Below are 20,313 nucleotides of genomic sequence, written 5' to 3' on the forward strand. Positions count from 1 at the left end.
ATTCCCACCACCAGTGCTGTCCTCCCTCCGCCCTGTTCCCAGTAAGCATCCTATATATCCCTCCTTTACCCCCCAGAATACTATTGCAACTGGTCTCCACTTTACAGCCTGTTGTGGATTGAGCATCCATTCCACTGTCATTGGAGATAAAAAGGATAAGAAAAAAGAGAGAAAAAAAATTTGGTGACAACTACCAAAAAAACAAAGGAGAGAAAAAAAAGAAAAAAAAGGAAGAAAAAAGAAAGAAATGGACCCAGCAAATAAAAATAAAAATAAATATAAATCTCTAAATAATAACCACAAGAGTGAAAAAGAAAGAGAAAAGTGGAAGAAAAAAGAGAAGGAAAATAAAGTCAAAAACTATCAAATCAAAACAAAACAAGAAAAAGTATGGGTGTTGGAGTGGCAGGGTTTGGCATTCCACCCACTTTTTTCTTTTCTTTTCTTTTTTTTTTTTTTTTGCATAGGCACGGTAAGCATTGGGGATGAAAGGGAATTTTCTTGGTTTAAGAGATTCAGGGTTTCTCCATCCTCGAAGCATACCATCATGGGATTAACCGCTGGCTCCATATATACTCATTACCCCATCCCAAAGGCTATTTTGTGATGCCAGGAAAATTTCCTCTTGGTTGTGTGTGTGAGAGAAAATTAAGCACTGTAGCTAGCAATCTTGGTATTTGCGTGGGTTATAGGTCAGGGTTTGAATAGAGTCTCTAGGTTATAGAGGTTCCTATCCATCGTTGTTGTGTTCAGTCTTCTGTAACACTTGCTCCCTGTTTTCGTTCAGTCCCTAAGCCGAAGCCTAGGATATTATGGATTCAAAGGTTCTGCTAAGTCTCTGTTGTCCAAGTTGGACCTCTGCAATAAGACATCTTGTTGTTGTTGTTGTTGTTTTATGTCTCCTGGGCTACAGCCTAGGGTAGGGTTTTACTTATTAGTCCCAAGGTAGGTTCTGTTCAGTCACAGTTGTCAAAGTCAGTTATCTATTGTTGGTGCTCTTATTTTTCACAGTTCAAAGGACGATATCCTTCTGATGATTTCCATTTAGTGCTAGGTGATGTGAAAGGACAGCCTGGTCTTAGGTCATTTTCCTTTTCTTGTTGTCATATCAAAACTGGCACAAGTTGGTGCCAGAGCAGTGTTATAAATCTCGCAATGGAGCTTAGTTCCTGGTGGTGTTGCCTAGAGCTGTATCATTTCTACGTCGGGGATCTGGGGTTTGGGATTGGATTAACACTGTCCAATCTCCTAGACAGTGTTGTATCCACATGACACATGTTTAGGATGGGAGGCACCCTTCTGCTATAAAAAGTGAGTTCTTATCCCTAGAAGATAAGATCTTGTTTCTGTGTCTATGGTTTCCCCTTTTATTACTGTGCCCATACAAAAACGTATGGTTTCATACTGTATTGCTGGTGCTATTCTGGGTAAGGATAACAGGCTACACACAGTCTCTGTCATCTGGTTTTGTTCTGAGCTTTTATCCCAGTCAAGGCTTTTTGTACAAAGCAGAACCAAAAATGGTAAGGATAGAGAAAAAATGTATATATTAAAATAGAACAAATAAATAAACTGAGTTTAAAAAAAAAAGGTACTTGAATAAAACAAGTGGTGGAGGAGGCTACCTGTATATTTAGGAATACACATCTTAAGATGTATTGTTATACAGGTATTGAGCTTCCATCAGCAATATAAGACTCCCAATTAGGTCTTTTGATATATTCTTGTGGGGAGTAAAAGACAAGGTACTTTTCGATTCACAGGCCTTGGAATTGAGTTTGAGAGATGCTTATCTGCATTACCAAACCATATAGTAAATTTAAGCTGGGGGTTTTGCTGAGGCTGATTCCTGCATCGTACAACAGTACGGGGCCATCAAGCATGAGTCAGCAGGCGTGCTAGTTGTAGTTCTTTGCCAAGGCATGAGAACGGGAACCCAGAGGGTGTCTTTCACTGAGGAACTGGAAGGTGGTCTGTTGGGGCAGGAGGTCAATTTTTGTGCCTACCGAGTTAGGAACTGAGGGTAAAGAGGGTTAAATTAGGGAAAGATAAAGGATCAGGATAGGGAGATGAGGGGATAGAAGAGACACATGGGTAGTGAAGAGGCAATACATGACAGGGGCTATATACAATATGTGTGTGTGTGTGTGTGTGTGTGTGGTGTGTGTGTGTGTGTGTGTGTATATATATATATATATATATATATATATATATATATATATATATATATATATATATATGAATTGTTTGTGATTCTGGCTTGGAGTCAGTATGGAAAGTCATGTCCACATAAAGACTGACTTTAAAGATTTATTTGAGTGTTATCATCCAAATCTTTGGCATTCCGTTTCCATTCCTAGGAACAGTCTAGGCAAACTCCTCCCCCATGCTTTTTTATACTGGAGAGAGAGGCTGCAGCTGGACCCAGAAGATCCCACGTGCCAGGATTCCTGTTCCTCTTTTACGGGTATGGCTGGGAATCTGGGCAGACCGCTGGCCAATGGCTTCCTGGGCTGACCACTTAGTCCAGGAGACCTAGATCTCCCCATGCCAGACTGGTCTTCAGGGCCAGGTCTGGCAACTGGGCTCAGGGGGAGGGAGGAGTAGGGAAACTCCTCCCATATTCATACTGGACTCCCTGCAGCGGTGTCTTTTCTTACTAATACTCATTTTTATAACAAATATACTTTTTAAGAATTAGCTTGCAAGATTTCTAATGCTCACATTAAATCTATATAGTTCTTTAAGCATTTTAAGTACAGTATTTAAAAATAATATTTGCTTAATATTTTTAATATCTGATAGCCTTCAAGTTTATTTTATTGTTTTTACTACTGATCCTGTGCTCTGAAAATTTGGGTTTGCCAAATTCAAATAAATGGTACTTACCTATATCACTACTAGATATATGAATCTAAAAGTCATTCTAGAATCATTTAATATTTACTTATTTAGAGAATACATGATTAATATGTAGATAGTATATATAGTTAGTGATTATTGTGTATTTACATGTCTCTAATTGGTTGTGTTAGTGCTTCAAAATCCAGAGTTGTGGTTTTAGTACAATTTGTTTTGAATCAAAGTAAATCCTTTTGAAAACATAAGTTTGTATTAAAATTCAAGTTAATTAGATTTTTTTTGTTCTAAGAGACTTATCTAGTGCATTGCTTAAACTAATTTCTAATTATTTTTTTACATTGAATGCTTTCATGTATATAAATGCTACCTGTAGAATATATAGATTTCCTTATATAAGCTAATTTAACTTTGTGGAATTTCAGTGGTAACATAATTAAACCAGGCCATGGTAAAGATAAATAATTCACCTTCTTAAAACTTCCAACATTTTTTTAAATTTTTATGTTTTAGGGTTTTGGGGCCACACCCAGTGATGCTCACAGGTTACTCATAGCTATGTTATCAGAAATTGCTCCTGGCTTGGGGGACCATATGGGATGCCAAAGGATCGAACTGCAGTCCTTCCTAGGTCGGTGCATGAAAGGCAAACGCCCTATTGCTTGCACCACCACTCCAGCCCCTAAAATATCAAACTCTTAAACAATTAATAATAAACAAAACATTTTCTATATGATACATCAAGAGAAACAAAACATTTTTGTGCCAACAAAGTACTATCAAAAACAAAGTGAAACTTTATAATTTAGATTAAAAGTTTGTTATGTATGGAGCATATCTCTAATGACAGTCATATAGTAAATAGCTTTTTCTAAAACATCTTTGAAAAGATGAAGTAAAGCTCTTTAAAGTACAAAAATATCTTTATCTTTTTTGTTATCTCTGTCTAGGCTATATATTATAAGCATTTTTACAGAATGGATATTAAGATACCTAGAAAATAATCTGAAATATCTTGAGTTTCAATTCAACTCATGCTATTCATTATCTCTTATCACTGGCTTGCCTTTCAAATTCAAAAACTGCTTTGCTTGACCAACTGATTCTCATAACAATAAAGTTTTATTTCATTCTATAAGAATTGAACATAATTATAAAAATTATGGAAGAAATTTTCAGTCTCTTAAAAATTGTATTAAAAGTTAATGCTCATTGACCTGGGACACCAACCAGCATCAGGCTTTTTTATTCAAATATTTTGTGAATAATTTAAGCTGTGTATGTTAAAATGTAGCTTACTATAGTTAACTTGCATTATCTTAAAATATTTTATGTGATCAGTAGAGGTCATTTACAAGCTCTTCTATTGTAAATATGTCTCCTTTGAATTTAGTGTATCATGAGCCATTTGCAGACTATTTGAAGAAAAAGTGACTTTTGCCTCAAAAAAATTTTCCTGGTCATAGAAAAATTTTATGAAGGTTAGAAGAAGTTTGTTTTAATATGATACTCTCCAGAGAAATACCCAAAGGCTTTGATATTCAGTATGTTAAGGTTAAACTAAGAAATAAGTAATAGTGAAATCCCAATAAGTTTTAAACAAAGAACTTACTCTTCTTTCTTGTATGGAAAGAATTAAAGTTATAAGAAATGGACTGAGAAATAAACTCACCAAATTTTAGGAACTCGAATGATTTCCTGCTTATTATCCCATTATCATCAATGATAAGATGTGTCATTATGAGCTAGGATGGATACTAGGAAATCTGTTTCAACTTCACTTCCTGAAAAAAAAAAGAGAAAAAGAGAAATGGAATATATGTGTATATATAATCGAGTATTTTTAATAAAACTTTTGTATTACATTCATCTTGACTAAAGTTTAGTTACATGGCCACATATTAGGGAAAGAGAGCTTAAGACTTCTAATTTTTACACGTAAGTATTGGACTTTTTAACATGTCAGAAATTTCCATATTAAAGAAAATATAAAGAAAGGATGGAAAAAATGTGACTTGCATTCACATATTTGAACAAAACACTTTCTCAAAGGAAATTAGTAAAGACCATATGGTATGCTGGGAATTTAACCACGATTTTTTCCTAGGTTAGCATGTGTAAATATCCAACCACTTGTACCACTGATCCTGCCCCTAGTAAAGACCTTTATAACCCTCTAAACAGTTTTTCCTTGAGCTCTGAAGATAAATTTTTTTTGCCTCATTGAGACTTTTCTGTGGGAAAATCTGTCTGCTCTGGCTTTACAAAACAAAACAAAACTTTTCCACCCCTTTTTATGGATTAAGATATTCTAGTAAGAGAACATTAAGTTATTTTGCTTATTTTAAGTTAAAATATATAAAACATTGTTAAAGTAAAAAAATTCTATGATAAATTTCCTTATAAAGTAATGAGGAACAGTACTATATTTCTACATTTAAGCAAATGATATATAAAAGGATTAAGGACTTGTTTGTCACCCTCAAATCCAATCCAAATAAAAGGAATTATAATTGAGATATTTTTTTCAGTTAAATTTTAAAAGAAAAATCCTAAAATATATTAACATATATTCCTCTATTTATTCCAGTTATTACTGGAAATTTTTAATGTTCAGTAAACATGAATTTTAAAACATTCAGACTGCTCAGTATAATTCAAATAAAAACCATATACTGATCAATTTCAAAATGAATATAGAAAATATAATAAAAGAAACACAGGCAATTAAGAAAATAAAATCTGAGTTCACTATAAAAGGCATATTTATGTTAAATCGATACTGCTCCTTCAATTTCTTAAGTAATGTCAAAAGTTCTAAAAAAAAAATAAAGAATGGCAAATCCCCTGAACTAAATTTAAAGAGTAAGAGTAAAACCTCTCTTATAGGTTCTATTTTATTTAAAAAGGTGGTTTTTGTGTGTATAAATTACATTTACAAATGCATGAGTTACAAATGAGTTTACAAATGAACTCGTGTGTATGGGTGATCTTGTGTGGTTTCTGAGACCACCGCTACAATATTTCACACTCTGCAGCTTCTACTATATAGCTCTGATGTCAGTAGGAAGCCATTTAATTATTTGTGATTTTATACAACTGTCAATTTTATACATCTGCATATCAAATGTAAAATAGTGCCAGAGGGGTATTATATGAATTTGAGGCTCCCTGAAAGATGCTGAATCTACATGCCAACAAAAAAATTCAAAGATTCTTTCTGTAACAGAAATATTCCTTTTCTATTAATGCCTGTGCTATATTAGCTCTAATATTTTTTTCTAACAAAAACATTTCTATAAACATGAATAAACAAAATATAGTTCTTGTTGCATAATTTGGCATGTTAAGAGAATTCTATGCACGGTGCTTAATGAAAGTGGTGATCAACAATTTCTTCAAAACAGATGCATATACCTAGAGAAAATTAACTATAGAATGAATGTTCGTATATTCCCCATCCTTCCCTCTTTTGGGCTACACACCATGGAAATGTTGTAATTGTGAAGGAGAGTGCCCTTTCATATAACTGAAACCAAATACAACATGTTTGTAATGATGATACTTAAATAAAAATATTAATTTAAAAAAAAGAAAAGAGTTTACTTCTGGCTCTGTAGTCAGGGATAATTTCTGGGTATACTCACAAGGCCAGATGTAATACTGGATATCAAAAATGTATCAACTGCTTTTTAAGACAAGACTGCTATACTTCCTCTCTCTCTCTCTTTGGAAATAATATTTTAATTATTGGATTAGTAGCTCATTTTAAAATTATTTTGCTGTATTTTTAAAAAAGTTCAGTAGTTCATAGGATGCATAAAAGCTGTAAGATAATATATGTATGTATGTCTACTCTATAGCTGAGTAAATTGTAAAAAAAAACACTGACTTCTCATAATTTACTTAGCATTATCTCTTTGTTCATTTTTTCCATAATAAGGTACATGTAGATGCACAGCAATTTTAAGATGAAAAAATTATATGAGAATAACAAAAAAAATCACAATAATATCTTTCTTGAAAGCCTTAAAATTAAAAGTGAATGCAATAAAATATTGAAAAATGTCGGTGTCTTTCCGGCCGGAGTTGTGGATAAGACAGGCTCTGCTGGAAGCTTTAAGCTCGGCAGACTTTTGGGGGCTTCTTTGGCCTGGCTTCAACCTGGGAACTTTGATCTTCTCTGGCATTCATGCCCTGACGGCTTGCTTCAGCTAAGGTGAGTGTTTGTGGGCCAAGAGTTGTGGATAAAGCTGACTGCTGGGCCCCTTAGGCTCAGCAGACATTTTGGGGTCTCCCCCAGCTTGCTTCAACCTGGGAACTTTGATCTTCTCCGACATTAATCATTTGAGGGCATGCCTCGCCTGAGGTGTGTCTTTCCCGCTGGAGTTGTGGATAAGACAGATTCTGCTGGGCCCTTTAAGCTCGGCAGACATTTTTTGGGCTTCCCCAGGCTTGCTTCAACCTGGGAACTTTGATATTCTCTGGCATTCATCCCCTGACGGCTTGCCTCGGCTGAGGTGAGTGTTTCAGGGCTAGAGTTGTGGATAAAGCTGACTCTGCTGCCCTCCTTAAGCCCACCTATAAGGGGTAGAAGCAGAGGAGAGCAGCTGCTCTGCTCCGCTTCGTGGCTGTGCACTCCACCTAGCCAATGAGTACCACCACAACATGTAGAAAAACCCACAGCATAAGTGTGACAATGGGGAAACTACGCAGATCAACTTCAGCCATAGAGAATGAAGATGGAAACTCTGATGACCCAACAATGGCCAACCACCTAGGCAGTTTTTCAGAAATGGAGTTTAGAGAAGAAATATGGAGGCTGCTCACAGAACTCAAAGAAAGTATAAATCAGAACACTAATAAAAATCAAGAGAATATGAAGATAGAAATCAGAAAACTCCAAACTGAAATATCAGTGAAATAACAGGTCTGAAAAACTCAGTAGACGAATTGAAGAACATAATGGATGAGCTTTCCAATGGGTTAAAAGCAGCTGAGGATAGAATTAGTGCTCTGGAAGATGAGATGCATAACAACTTTACACAGCAGAAAGATAGAAAAAAAGCCTTAAATCAAAGGATCAGAAATGGAAAAGTTACTCAAAGAATATGAGCAGATGAAACTAGAAGTCTTTGATAAGCTCAACAGAAACAACTTTAGAATCATTGGAGTCCCAGAGACCCAAGAAGAAAATCTCCAGGAAGAATCAAGGATCAAGAACATCATCACAGAGAAACTACCAGAGTTAAAGGAAACATGTGACCAAATCCTGCATGCCCAAAGAGTACCAGCTAAAAAAGACCCCAGGAGAAACACCCCAGGACACATCCTAGTCACCATGATGAAACCCATAGATAGAGATAGAATACTGCAAGCAGCAAGATCAAAAAGGGAAATACATTCCAGGGAGCATCCTTGAAATTTATAGCAAACCTGTCACCAGAAACACTCAAGGCCAGAATGCAGTGGTGGGATATAGTGGCAAAACTCAATGAAATAAATGCTTCACCAAGAATACTGCACCCAGCAAAACTCACTTTCAGGTTTGAAGGATGCATTCATGGCTTCACAGATAAACAACAGCTCAAAAACTTTGCAGACTCAAAACCAGCCTTAAAAGAAAAACTGAAAGATCTATTCTAAAGACAAGACAGAACAAAAAACACACCAAACTTCTACACAAAGATGGCAATAAATCCCATGACAATTATTTCTCTCAATGTCAATAAACTAAATGCACCCATTAAGAGACAGAGAGTGGCAAAATGGATCAAAAAACTGAAGCCAACTTTTCGCTGTCTACAAGAAACACACCTGAATAGTCAGAATAAACATAGCCTCAAAATCAAAAGCTGGAGAAAAATCATTCAAGCAAACAACACCCTTAAAAAAGTGGGGGTGGCCATACTAATATCAAATGACACAAACTTTATACTCAGAAAAGTTGTAAGGGACAAAAATGGATATTATGTACTAATCAAGGGATTTGTACAGCAGGAAGAAATCACTCTCCTAAACATATACACACCCAATGAGGGACCAGCAAAATATTTAATAAAATTGTTGACAAATCTGAAGAAGGGTATAAATGTATAAATAATAACACAATAATTGTGGGAGACCTCAACACAGGCTTTTCAACACTTGATAGGTCAACCAAATAGAAACCCAACAAAAATATACTAGACCTGAAAAGAGAAATGGAAGAAAGAGGCCTCGTAGATATATATAGGACACTCCATCCTCAGAAACCTGGATACACATTCTTTTCCAATGTACATAGATCATTCTCCAGAATAGACCATGTGCTGGCACATAAAACATACCTCCATAAAATCAAAAAGATAGAAATTTTGCAGGCTACCTTTGCTGACCACAAGGCTCTGAAGTTAGATGTGAACTACAAAGGGGCACAGAAGAAAAATATAACACCTGGAAGTTAAACAGCCTAATACTGAATAACCAGTGGGTCCAAGATGAAATCAAGGAGGAAATCATTCCACTTTTCCTTTGAATCTCAGTTTCTTGTAAAGAGAAAGCAAGAAAAGTTAGAATTGACAATGCTTTCTTGTGAATCAAATTGGTCAATTTGATCCTGTTTCATCTCATATTGGCACTATGTGCTAGATAATTTTTTAGGTTTACTATGCTAAATCTAAATCTCTTACAGTGTGGAGGGAGGCCCACAAAAGAGGCATACTGGAAAAACAATGAGAACTTGATTCTAAGATTACTATCTTCGATTCTACATTAGTAAAGATTAGAAGCTTTGGGACATGCCATTGTGTCTAAAAATTGGACAATAACTGTCCCTCTATGATGGGTCTCTAGAATAATTCAAAGAGCGGTTGTAATAGCCAAAATTGCAATTAGGGGGTACTTTGGGGAGTGTTTATTTTCCTAGGAATGTTGATTGATTCTCTTTTCTTCAATGGATGCATTTGACACTTAGAAACCTCTCTGCATACTATGAAATATAAATATTAATCAAATTTGAAGACTAGTGATAAAGACAGCAGATAAGTGGACAAAAATGTAAAAAGTAATGAAAAGAAAGTAACTTGTTAGTGATATGAATTAAAAAAAAAGATTCCTTGGGGCCAGTGTGGTGGCCCTAGCTATAAGGTGTCTGCCTTGATGAGGACTGATGGGGTTCAGTCCCCTTGTGTCTCAGGAGCAAATTCTGAGCGCATCAACAGGAGTAACCCATGAGCATCACCGGTGTGGCCGAAAAAAAAAAATTCCTTAATGAATAGTAGATACAAATATTGGTTTCTCTATGACTAAAATTATATATTTTTTCATATGACTGTACCTGGTACCATCCATTTTTATTCCCCTCAATTTATGAGGCAGAACAATAGGATTCAAGTTCTGTGATTCTATTGGAGTAAGAAAACAAAAAGGAAATCTGGGGGGAGTCTGCCTAGAGGCTATAAATATCAATTTAATAGAAGATAGAAAAATAAAAAGAAAAATAAAGCAAAAAATAAAACAGACAAGCAACAACAAAAACACTAACAGTAAACAACAAAAACAACAAAACAACCAAAAGGAAAAATAGAAAAAAAAGGAGGGGAGGTATACAAGTATATATTTGTATATTTTTAAAGAAATATTCATGGAGCTAAATTGTAATTCAAGGTCATAAAATAACACACAAGATAATGAGATAGTATACAATTTTTATATTTTATCTTAAGACTTAATTTGTATGCCATGAGTGACCATGAAGCAATAATATCTTAGAGCCACAACCATCATTTCCATGTTCATAATAATTGAACTTTAATGTCAGGATTTCTTAAGGAAAACATAAATCTCAGTCTGGTCTTCCAATATTTGATTGTATGGTGGGGTAATAGGTGATTTTCTGAAAGACCAATAATGCATATTTTAAGTAAAAATAGAAAAATGTGACTTCAACTTGAATTACTTCTCTAATTTATGTCATCTATCAAACCAGGTTTCTTGCTCATGTAGTGTTGTGTTTTGTCTCTTTTTTTGGCTTCTATAGGGTTATACAAAGTGATGTGCAGGATTTACTCTGTACTCAAAGATATCTTCTCAGTGTGCTCAGGGTTGCTTATAGGATGCTGGAAGTTGAAACAGTAGTTGGTAGGAAGTCAAGAACTTTATTTGCTGTACTCTTTGTTATCCAGAGGGTTTATGAAATTGTGGCTTTACGTATTTTATTGGTATCCCATACTATCAATATACATGTGGACAGTGTTCTTAGCAATTTGGTTTCTAAAAGTAATATCTTTTTTTGGGGGAGGGACCACATCCGTTTGACGCTCAGGGGTTTCTCCTGGCTATGCACTCAGAAATTGCCCCTGGCTTGGGGGGACCATATGGGACGCCGGGGGATCGAACCGCTGTCCGTCCTATGGTAGCGCTTGCAAGGCAGACACCTTACCTCTAGCGCCACCTTCCCGGCCCCTAAAAGTAATATCTTAACAACTAAATTATTATTTATTTTTACCTACCTTTGCCTCAAGCAATATTCAATAGATCATTTTTATAATAGCATACTTTATGAAGTATCTAATGCAATAACTTTTATGATTTAAAACATCTCTTATATTTGTAATTTATTCAAATTATTAAAAATTCAAAACACAGAAATTTCAAATGATTGAATGTGTATAAGCAGAAAATATTCTTGTGCGGCCAGAGTGAAAGCAGAGTGCTACGGTGTTTGTCTTGCATGCGGACAATCCAGGATGGACTCTGGTTCACTTCCTGGCATCCTATAGCCAGGAGCAATTTCTGATTGCAGACCCAGGAGTAACCCCTGAGCGTCACAGGGTGTGGCCCCCCAAAACAATAAAAAGAAAAGAAAAAAGATAAAAAAAATTTGTAACTTTGCATTAACTTCACTTTTAGATAAAACCTGATATGATTGGTTTTGGTTGTCTTTATTTACTTATTAGTTTTCTAACTTGCACGTTTTGATATACAGAATAATTATCTTATAATATTGAGTTTTTCTCCAGTCCTAGGTGGATATATTACATATTAAACTCTATGAAAATTTATGAAACATTTCTGATACTAAGGCTTTTTAGATAAGGAGCTATAAGTAATAATTCAGCATTTACTTTAAACTCATCAAAAGTTAAAATTTTGTATACAAACAAGTTTTGCTGTATCATCACTATTCAATTTTCTTCTATTCCTCATTGTTCTGTTTATAATACAAATGTTGCAAAAACAGCATTTTCCTTATCTTATGAATAAAAAATTAAAAGCCAATAGCATTTCTTTGTATTTTTCCTTTTGTTTCATTATTAGAAGTCACCTGATCAGTTAAATTACTTGAAATTTTTCAGAGGAAAATAAAGCAATAATGAAATATATTCCCTTGAAATGGTACATTTATTATATCCAGCTTTAGGTGTGTCATGTTTTACTTTATTATCATTTATTTACTTGACAATGCTGTCAAATAAGTCTAGAGTTGGGCTAGAGTTGCATAGAGTTCAAGAGAACTACACTTAGTTTTACTCTGAGATGTGATAGGGTGTGAAGGGGAAGGCTTGAAGAGTCAGTAAATGAACTCATGATCTTGCACATAATTAATGTGTGCTCTACCATATGTGCTTTCTATCCAGACCCCTTATTCTCATTTAATATAATGCCATCCATAATTACTCTTGGGTAATTGCCAGAGAGCTCTCTACTTTGCCATTCTTATTGAGTCAGTAAATGTAATCTGAGGAAATCAACATCGCACTTTTCTACATGTGTCTTCTATTCTTCTACCTCATTTAATTTTAATTTTCTCATGATATACATTAATCTGAATAATTTTATATATTCTTTTGTTTAATCAGTTGGGTAAAGGCCCTGCCAAGTGCTGATCAGGGCATTTGTAACTCCATCAAATACTCAATATGGCTGGTGATTTCATGGAACTACAACTGCTCAAGAATGCTGTGATTTTCAGTCTGAGGTACAGGAACAGGAGCGGTTCTTATATGTAGGTGTACCTATCTGAGACCCGCCCATTTCTGGGAGGGGTCTTGGGAACTGAATATTAGGTGTGACCTTACCTGCAAGACCCCGCCCATTCCTGGGAGGGGTCTTGGAATAGGTAGATAAACCTTTGAGCCAGGGGATTAGGGGTCGGCCCTGCTGAGCTCTCTGGCTTTTGGGTTTTTGCCTCTTTTGGTCTTTGACCAGGATGGAGGTCAAAGAAAGATGGCTGAAAGGAATTAAGATGCAGGGTAGCTAAGAATAGCAATGCTTGAAAGGTTATATTATAGGCCACACACATGTGGTGAATAGGGATGAATAAAGCTGATGCTTCCTAATGCCTGTCTCTGTATGAGTCTGATTCCGCCGTTCACCTGGGCCTGGGACCCGCCGGCTGGATGGGGGTTGAGGAGCCACGTGGCCTGGAATGGCATCCATCTCCATCCAGCCCAATTATTAATTATTTGATTCAACACTTATAAATGTTGAGGGAACTAGTTGGGGCTATGGGCTTAACCAGGTCTAGTGATTTTTGGCCTTACCCTAACATTGTACTAATTTCCAGACCTTGTTTACTTAAATATTGCTTATATTCACTTTATGTTAGATGTTCCAAGAAAGGAAATATTCTGTTCTAATTTACACATATATGACCTGACCTAGAAAAGTGCCAGTAGCTGGACAGATGCTTGAACAAATTAATAATATAATTTAATCTTGAAGATTTACTTTTTTACAATCTGACCAAAAAAAACTACTTTTACATGTTTTACATGGATTTTTATCCCATGAATATCATTAGGAACACTCCTGAATACCATACCAGTTATAGTCTTGGTGTTGCTCCCAAAAGAACAAATGAGAAGACATAAATGACAATAATAAATACCTTTCTGTAGGTGATTGAATGCAGCTTTTTAAAAAAAAAATGGACTACATGTATTTACCAACAATTTTTAATTCAATTTCTTAAGTTTTGGTTATAAGTTAACAGAATCATGGCATTTGATAAAATAACTTGTATTTTCTTTTCCTGGAAGAACCTATATTTAAATTTTATTGAAGAACTGAAAACAGCAGAGTATTTTCAAAGGCAAAGTTTAAATAACAGTATTTTGTATTTACCACATCAGATTGATACTACATTTTTATGAGTTTAATACTTTATGAACTTGACAGCTATAGAATCTGATTTTCTTTGACTGGATAGTAATATAAGGTACATCACAAGGATGAAGAAGGACACTTTGTACTTTCAACACAGTTTAACAAAGTGACCTCCTAGTACTTTCTGTTATTGTAAGGAAATAATAAAAATAGAAGGGTAGAAGAAAAATAGATGGGAAGAATGGTGAAATTGCCAATAATGCATAATATTTTTTAACCCATATACTAGAAAACTAGAATCAGACAATTATAGCTTACATGCTATCTTTATGTATAGTTCTTGGGATCTATGAACCTTAAAGGACATTTTAAAAAGTTATGGCATCCTTTCCTGGATTAAAGACCAGAAAAATTTATATTACATAGTCATTCCACCCAGAGTTATAAATACTTATTTTAGATTCTTTCCTCTAAGAAAATGTAGCCATTTTAGTTCTTCTCAGTTTTCAGCTCCTTCTACTATTCTTACTGGTTTCCATTTCATTCCAATTATGATTTTCCTCTAGTTTCCAAAAAGACCATATTTCTCTAAAATAAGCCTTCCTTTCCATGGTACCTTGGAGTAAAATAATTCTCAATACTTTTGTCCAAATATTGAGAAATAAAAGAAAAAACGGAGGATCTCTTTCTCTATATTCACACATGCCCAATTTCTTGACCAAAGAATACAGATATTAAGAATCTGTTGTTTTGTTAGTTTAATTTTCTATTTTGTATAAGATGCAATAACACAATGAAGGACTATGTAGAAATATGCTGCAGCAAAACAGATTTATATGTTTATTTTTTGGAAAAAGTAATGTGTAGAAGTAGCTTTCCTTTGTGATTATCTATTAACTATTATTAATCACAAAACTATTATTAATCATAGCATTTAACACAATACCCTGTGATTTACTCTAACAAGGCGGCTTAATTATTCATGCAAATATTTTCCGAAACACAAAATGATATATTACACAACAACTTAGATCCTCAATGAAGATTACAAGATTTCATGCTTATAGGTAATATAATAAACTAGTATCATTATAAATTATTGAGACATTGGAGTGTGAAATATTTTTACATGTGACAATATTAGATATTGTCAGACTTCAAATGAGTTTCTTGAAGTGATTTAACTTTATAAAGAAGGCATTTTATTATTATTATTTATAAAGATGACAGGAAACTAAAGTCAGTATTGGAGAGCAAGTCTTTTCTTCTTGGTAAATCAACTGTTGTTGGGGGCAAAATTTGTGAACATAATCACTAATAAAGAAGATATTTTGAGCAACTAAATTTACTATCATTATAGTGATTAAAACTGCTAAAACTATATCAGAAGGATCATAGAGCAGGTGAGGTGTTTTATTTCATCCCTGAAACCCCAAATGATTTTCTGAGATCTGCCTGGAATTTCTAAATACAAAGACAGGAGTAAATATTCAGCCCTGCACAAAAACTCAACATTATTTTTTCCAAATATTAAAAATAAATTAAAAACTATTAAAAAAAGCAACTCTAAATTGCTAAAATTATGGACTAAATCATAGAGATTAAATAAAAATATAGTGCAATTAAAATAGTCATATTAAAGAAAACTATAGCCAAAGTGGTATCTCACCTTGTTTATATTATAGTAGTAAGTGCCACTCCAGTTGCCAAATACTCAAAGAATAACATCACATTTTAAACCATAAAAGCATAACAATAAATGAAAAAGATGTAAATGAAAGATGAGTTAAATATCTTTATAATCATTCAAGATGATAATTGAATGTTTTCTGCAGAAATCCAAAAGAAACCACAATGTCATAGCAATTGGTTGATTTTTTGTATATCTTTGATGTAGTTTAAAAAGAATGAAAACAATCCCACAAACTAACTTAATTTATGGTCTGAAACAAGAAAAATTTATAAATGGATTGGAATGTTGACTTTATAAAACCAGGAAGTCACTATCAAGCTTGACTTATAAGAGAAATTTAGAAAAGTCAATGCATCTTCATATAACAACTTTTTGTTTTGTTTTTTTTTTTCAGGTCTGGTAAACTGTTACCTCTGCTTTTTAAATTATTTTTTAAAATAATTTTTATTGTGACCAACGTGAATTACAAATCTTTCACAGTAATATTTGTAGTATATATTGGCATTGAATCAGGTGTATTCCCACCAGGGTTGTTCTTCCTCCACCTAGTTCCCAGCATCCCTCTCCTTAAGAAGTGTCTAAAATTTACATTATTTCTTTGATACATACTAATCTTAAAACTTTGATGTTACTTGAGTGATTATTTTATTTTATTGTTTCTGGGGGGGTTAATTTATTTATTGTTTATTGGGGCAGAAAGCATTTTATTTTAGGTATCTTTCTAAAAAATTCTTGTATTTTATTTTGTATTACTCTGGCCCATGTGGATATTCTTCCTAAAATCTCACATAAAAAAATTAAATTTTTTTTAAATTGTGCTTAGTTCTTTGTACAATATACCTAAACCCTTAAACATTTAAGAACCAATTATTACATATTGCCTTTCTAGTTTTATTCCATTGTTACTGAAAAACAATATTTTCTGCTTTCAACCTGGTAAGTTATTATGATCTATTTCTTCTGATATATTAATTTTAATAGAATATTTTCATTTTATTCTTAACATGTATGAATTTTTCGTATCTTAGGAGCTAGCTAAATAGGTTCAGTTAGAACTTAGATCAGAAACCAAATTTGAAAGAATGATAAAAGAATATTTTCCTATTTACTGTGAGTAGTCATTTGAAAGCTCAAGAAAACAACAAAAATGTGGCACTCTTATGAGAAAGAGAATTGTTCTTACTTGAATGGATTTAAACCAGGGCACTCTATTTCCTGCCTTCAACCTCAAATTGAAATGTTGGCTTTTCCTGATTTTTTTTAGAATCATATTGACCTTTGGATTAGAAATATAGCATTGATTCCCTTGGATATTAAGTTGCACTTAGGAGTTGAACTTAGAAATCTTTCTAACAGTAATAGACTAGGTCTTCTCTTAGACAACCCTTTTTCAGAAAATAGGCCATTTAGGTTGTGAAATATTTAATTTGACCATCATTTCAAATTAATGTGCTCTAACATATGTATAGAGAACATTCTACTCAGCAATAATTGTACATGTTATCTTCAAAGTACGCATAGAAAATTCCCAAAATATTAAACAGTAAAACAAATTGATAGTACAAATGGGTAGGGTGTTTGCCTTGCATGCAGCCAACCCAGGATTTAATCCTTGGCATGCTATATGACCCTCTTAGCCCATAAAGTAATTACTGAGCTAATAGCAAGTAGTAATCCCTGAGCATCCATAAAGTGTGAACCCTGAACTAAAAAATCAAAACAAAACAGAGCAAAACATAATAAACATGTAAAGCTGAAATAAAAAAATGTTTTCCAGCTACAATGGAATAAATCTAGAAACCAATCAGACTGTAAGAATCATCATTGATATTTTGTAAGGCTTTGGTAAAGAATACAGAAAACAGAATACATTGCTTTGTTATCTGAGGTCTTGAGATGGATGCTATGTGCTACAGGGCTTTCCAAGCAAGGGTTGTTAGAACCACTGAGGGCCTTTACCACTGGTTATCCCCAAAATGTACCACATCTGAGCCTTAGTAATGAGCCATCAGGCCCAAACTACTGTACTAAATATCAACAGATTGTTCTTGGGTTCTTGATCATTGATGGAGAAGTCACCCCAATTTTAAGATGCGAATCACTTGGTGATATATACATACCAGGAACCTGAATACTGTAGTGGCTCCATACACCATATTTCCACTCAGGGAATATTGTTCTGGAGCAAGGATCATTGTAGGAAATAACCAAAACAAAGCTGAGAGTCAAATATGAGTAGCTGAGTAGCAATCTATCTCAACATGTCTAGAACTAGCTGCCTGACACTGCAGTTTTTAGTGAGTACAGAGACCACTTCCTGGTCAGGGGAATAAGGAGAGGCCTATACTTAGCTAGTCCTGTCCAGATTTGCTTCATACATGCTAAGTAAGAAAAAAAGTCTGTATTTAGTTTAATATCGAGTTATAAATAAACAGATACAAGGAATCTAGGGATGATCACCACTTCGGGTGGAACCAACTTGAAAATAAACAGATAAAATAAAAAATCTTTGCTTTGGATGGAACCAAGTCATAAGTTGAAAATCAACAAATAACTTAGTAAAGAATGGATAATAGGATTCACAGAAAATCTTATGAGAAACTCAAAAATTTTCTTTATTTTTTTACTTTAATTCTATTTATTGATTTATTCATTCATTCATTTATTTATTTATTTATTTATTTATTTATTTATTTATTTATTTATTTGATGATACCCAGCAATGTTCTATCCTGGAATAGAAGACCTGAAAAAATAACTGGAAGCTTTAGAAGTTAGTTTTTCACATAAAAAAATATAAAAGCATCCTAAATGGAACATTAATAAAAAGCCATACGTTGCAAACTCACTTTCATGCTAAATTGTATTTATTCATGTAAGCTTAATTTAAAATTATGAGATGGAAATGCCAGCCTAAATTAAGTGAAAAGATCTTAAAATATAGATGTGTAACAAAGAAAGTCACTGGAATCTAACTCTGCCTCTCATTTACAGAAACTTTTAAACTTTCAAGAAAAACTTAAATTTCCCTATAATACTTTATTTAATTAAAAAAAAAGCTGACCACAATTGGAAGATCTCAGGGAATTATTTGTAGTACTGGGGACTGAACCGGGTCCAGGTACATAAAAAGCAAGAAATTACCTGTACTATCTTTCAGAAAATGACATGTATGAGTTGGAGCAGTGGCACAGCGGTAAGGCGTTTGCCTTGCACCTGGCTGACCGAGGACAGACTGCGGTTAGATCTCCAGGAGTCCCATATGATCATGAAAGCCAGGAACAATTTCTCAGCACAGAGCCAGAGTAACCCCTGAGTGATACCGGATGTGGCCCCCCAAATCAAAACAAAACAAAACAAGACAATACAAAATCAAAAAGAAAATGACATGTAAAATTTTAATAATATATATTTATTTATATATATATTTAATAATATATATTAAGGTTTTGGATAACAACACCTTGAAATACAAGATTAGAAAAAATAGTGATATTAAAACAAGAAACTTTTTTACAAAGAAATAAGTTAAAATTAATAATAACCGCTCATGATGAATAAATTAAAGGTAAATTGCAACCTGGGTGAAAATACAAAGAACTTTGTACAAAGAAACAGTGAAAATACAAAAATAGATTTTTCAAAAAATATATGTTGTTTCTAAAACAAGAAATACAAATGATTAATGAGAAAAATATAATGTATTTCATAAATATGAAATAAATGAATGTTTTTAGATCAAATTTAACAAATGTAAACAGTATAATTTTTGATGCAAGTACTGATATTTAAGCAACAGATCCAAGGGGAGATGATTTTAGCTGCAAGCCAATATCCATAATTGTGAGGGTATGGACTTAACAGCTTTGCTAGGCTTTAGGAGATAGTATGGTCTAAATCTAACTTGATAATTGGATCACTGGATGTTTGCATTTAAAAATGGATAGAGTTGCAAAATAAACTGAGAAGAATGCACATAAAGAGAAAACACACTCAAAATTTGGCAAACACTGTTATCCAAACTGCAGTTTTTCTAATTCCTAAATTCTCATTGTGTGCTGGGGCCCAAAAATGTAGTAAGGAAATAAAGCAAAAATAAATAAATAAACTAACATTAAAATCTTAAATTCAGAGAATAGATGATTAGATATGGGAAATACAGATTTAAAATGTAGGCATTAAGGATATTGATGGCAATATATGAAAACAGATTTTTTTGAAATTATAATACTATTTATCTAAAACTTAAAAGACTTGCTACTTCAAAATTAAGCAGGACCAAAAATGTAACAAAAGTATTTAACAGTGGAAACCCTACTTTTTATTAAAAATAGAAAATTCACCCTTCAAGAATTCAATCTGATTATTATTTTTGGTATATTGTGTTTGGTCTCATCTTAAAGAATCAGAGATAGAAAAGTTTTCTTTTTAAGATATCTGAAAAATGACGTTTGAAGTCTAGACAGTAAGCATGTATCTCATTATCTTCTTGCAAATGTCAGATTCATTTACACATTCAAAAAGTTAATGATGCATTTCTGGACTTTTTTTTATAACTAAGCATATTCTTCCTAATTTTAGAGCACCTCAAAATGCTGTTCTGTGAATTATGAATATCTCTTATCAGAAGGCATACACTTTATGTAAATGGAATATATTATATATTAAAT

The sequence above is a fragment of the Suncus etruscus genome, chromosome 8 (assembly GCF_024139225.1).
Source record: "Suncus etruscus isolate mSunEtr1 chromosome 8, mSunEtr1.pri.cur, whole genome shotgun sequence".
NCBI classification, from domain to species: Eukaryota; Metazoa; Chordata; class Mammalia; order Eulipotyphla; family Soricidae; genus Suncus; species Suncus etruscus.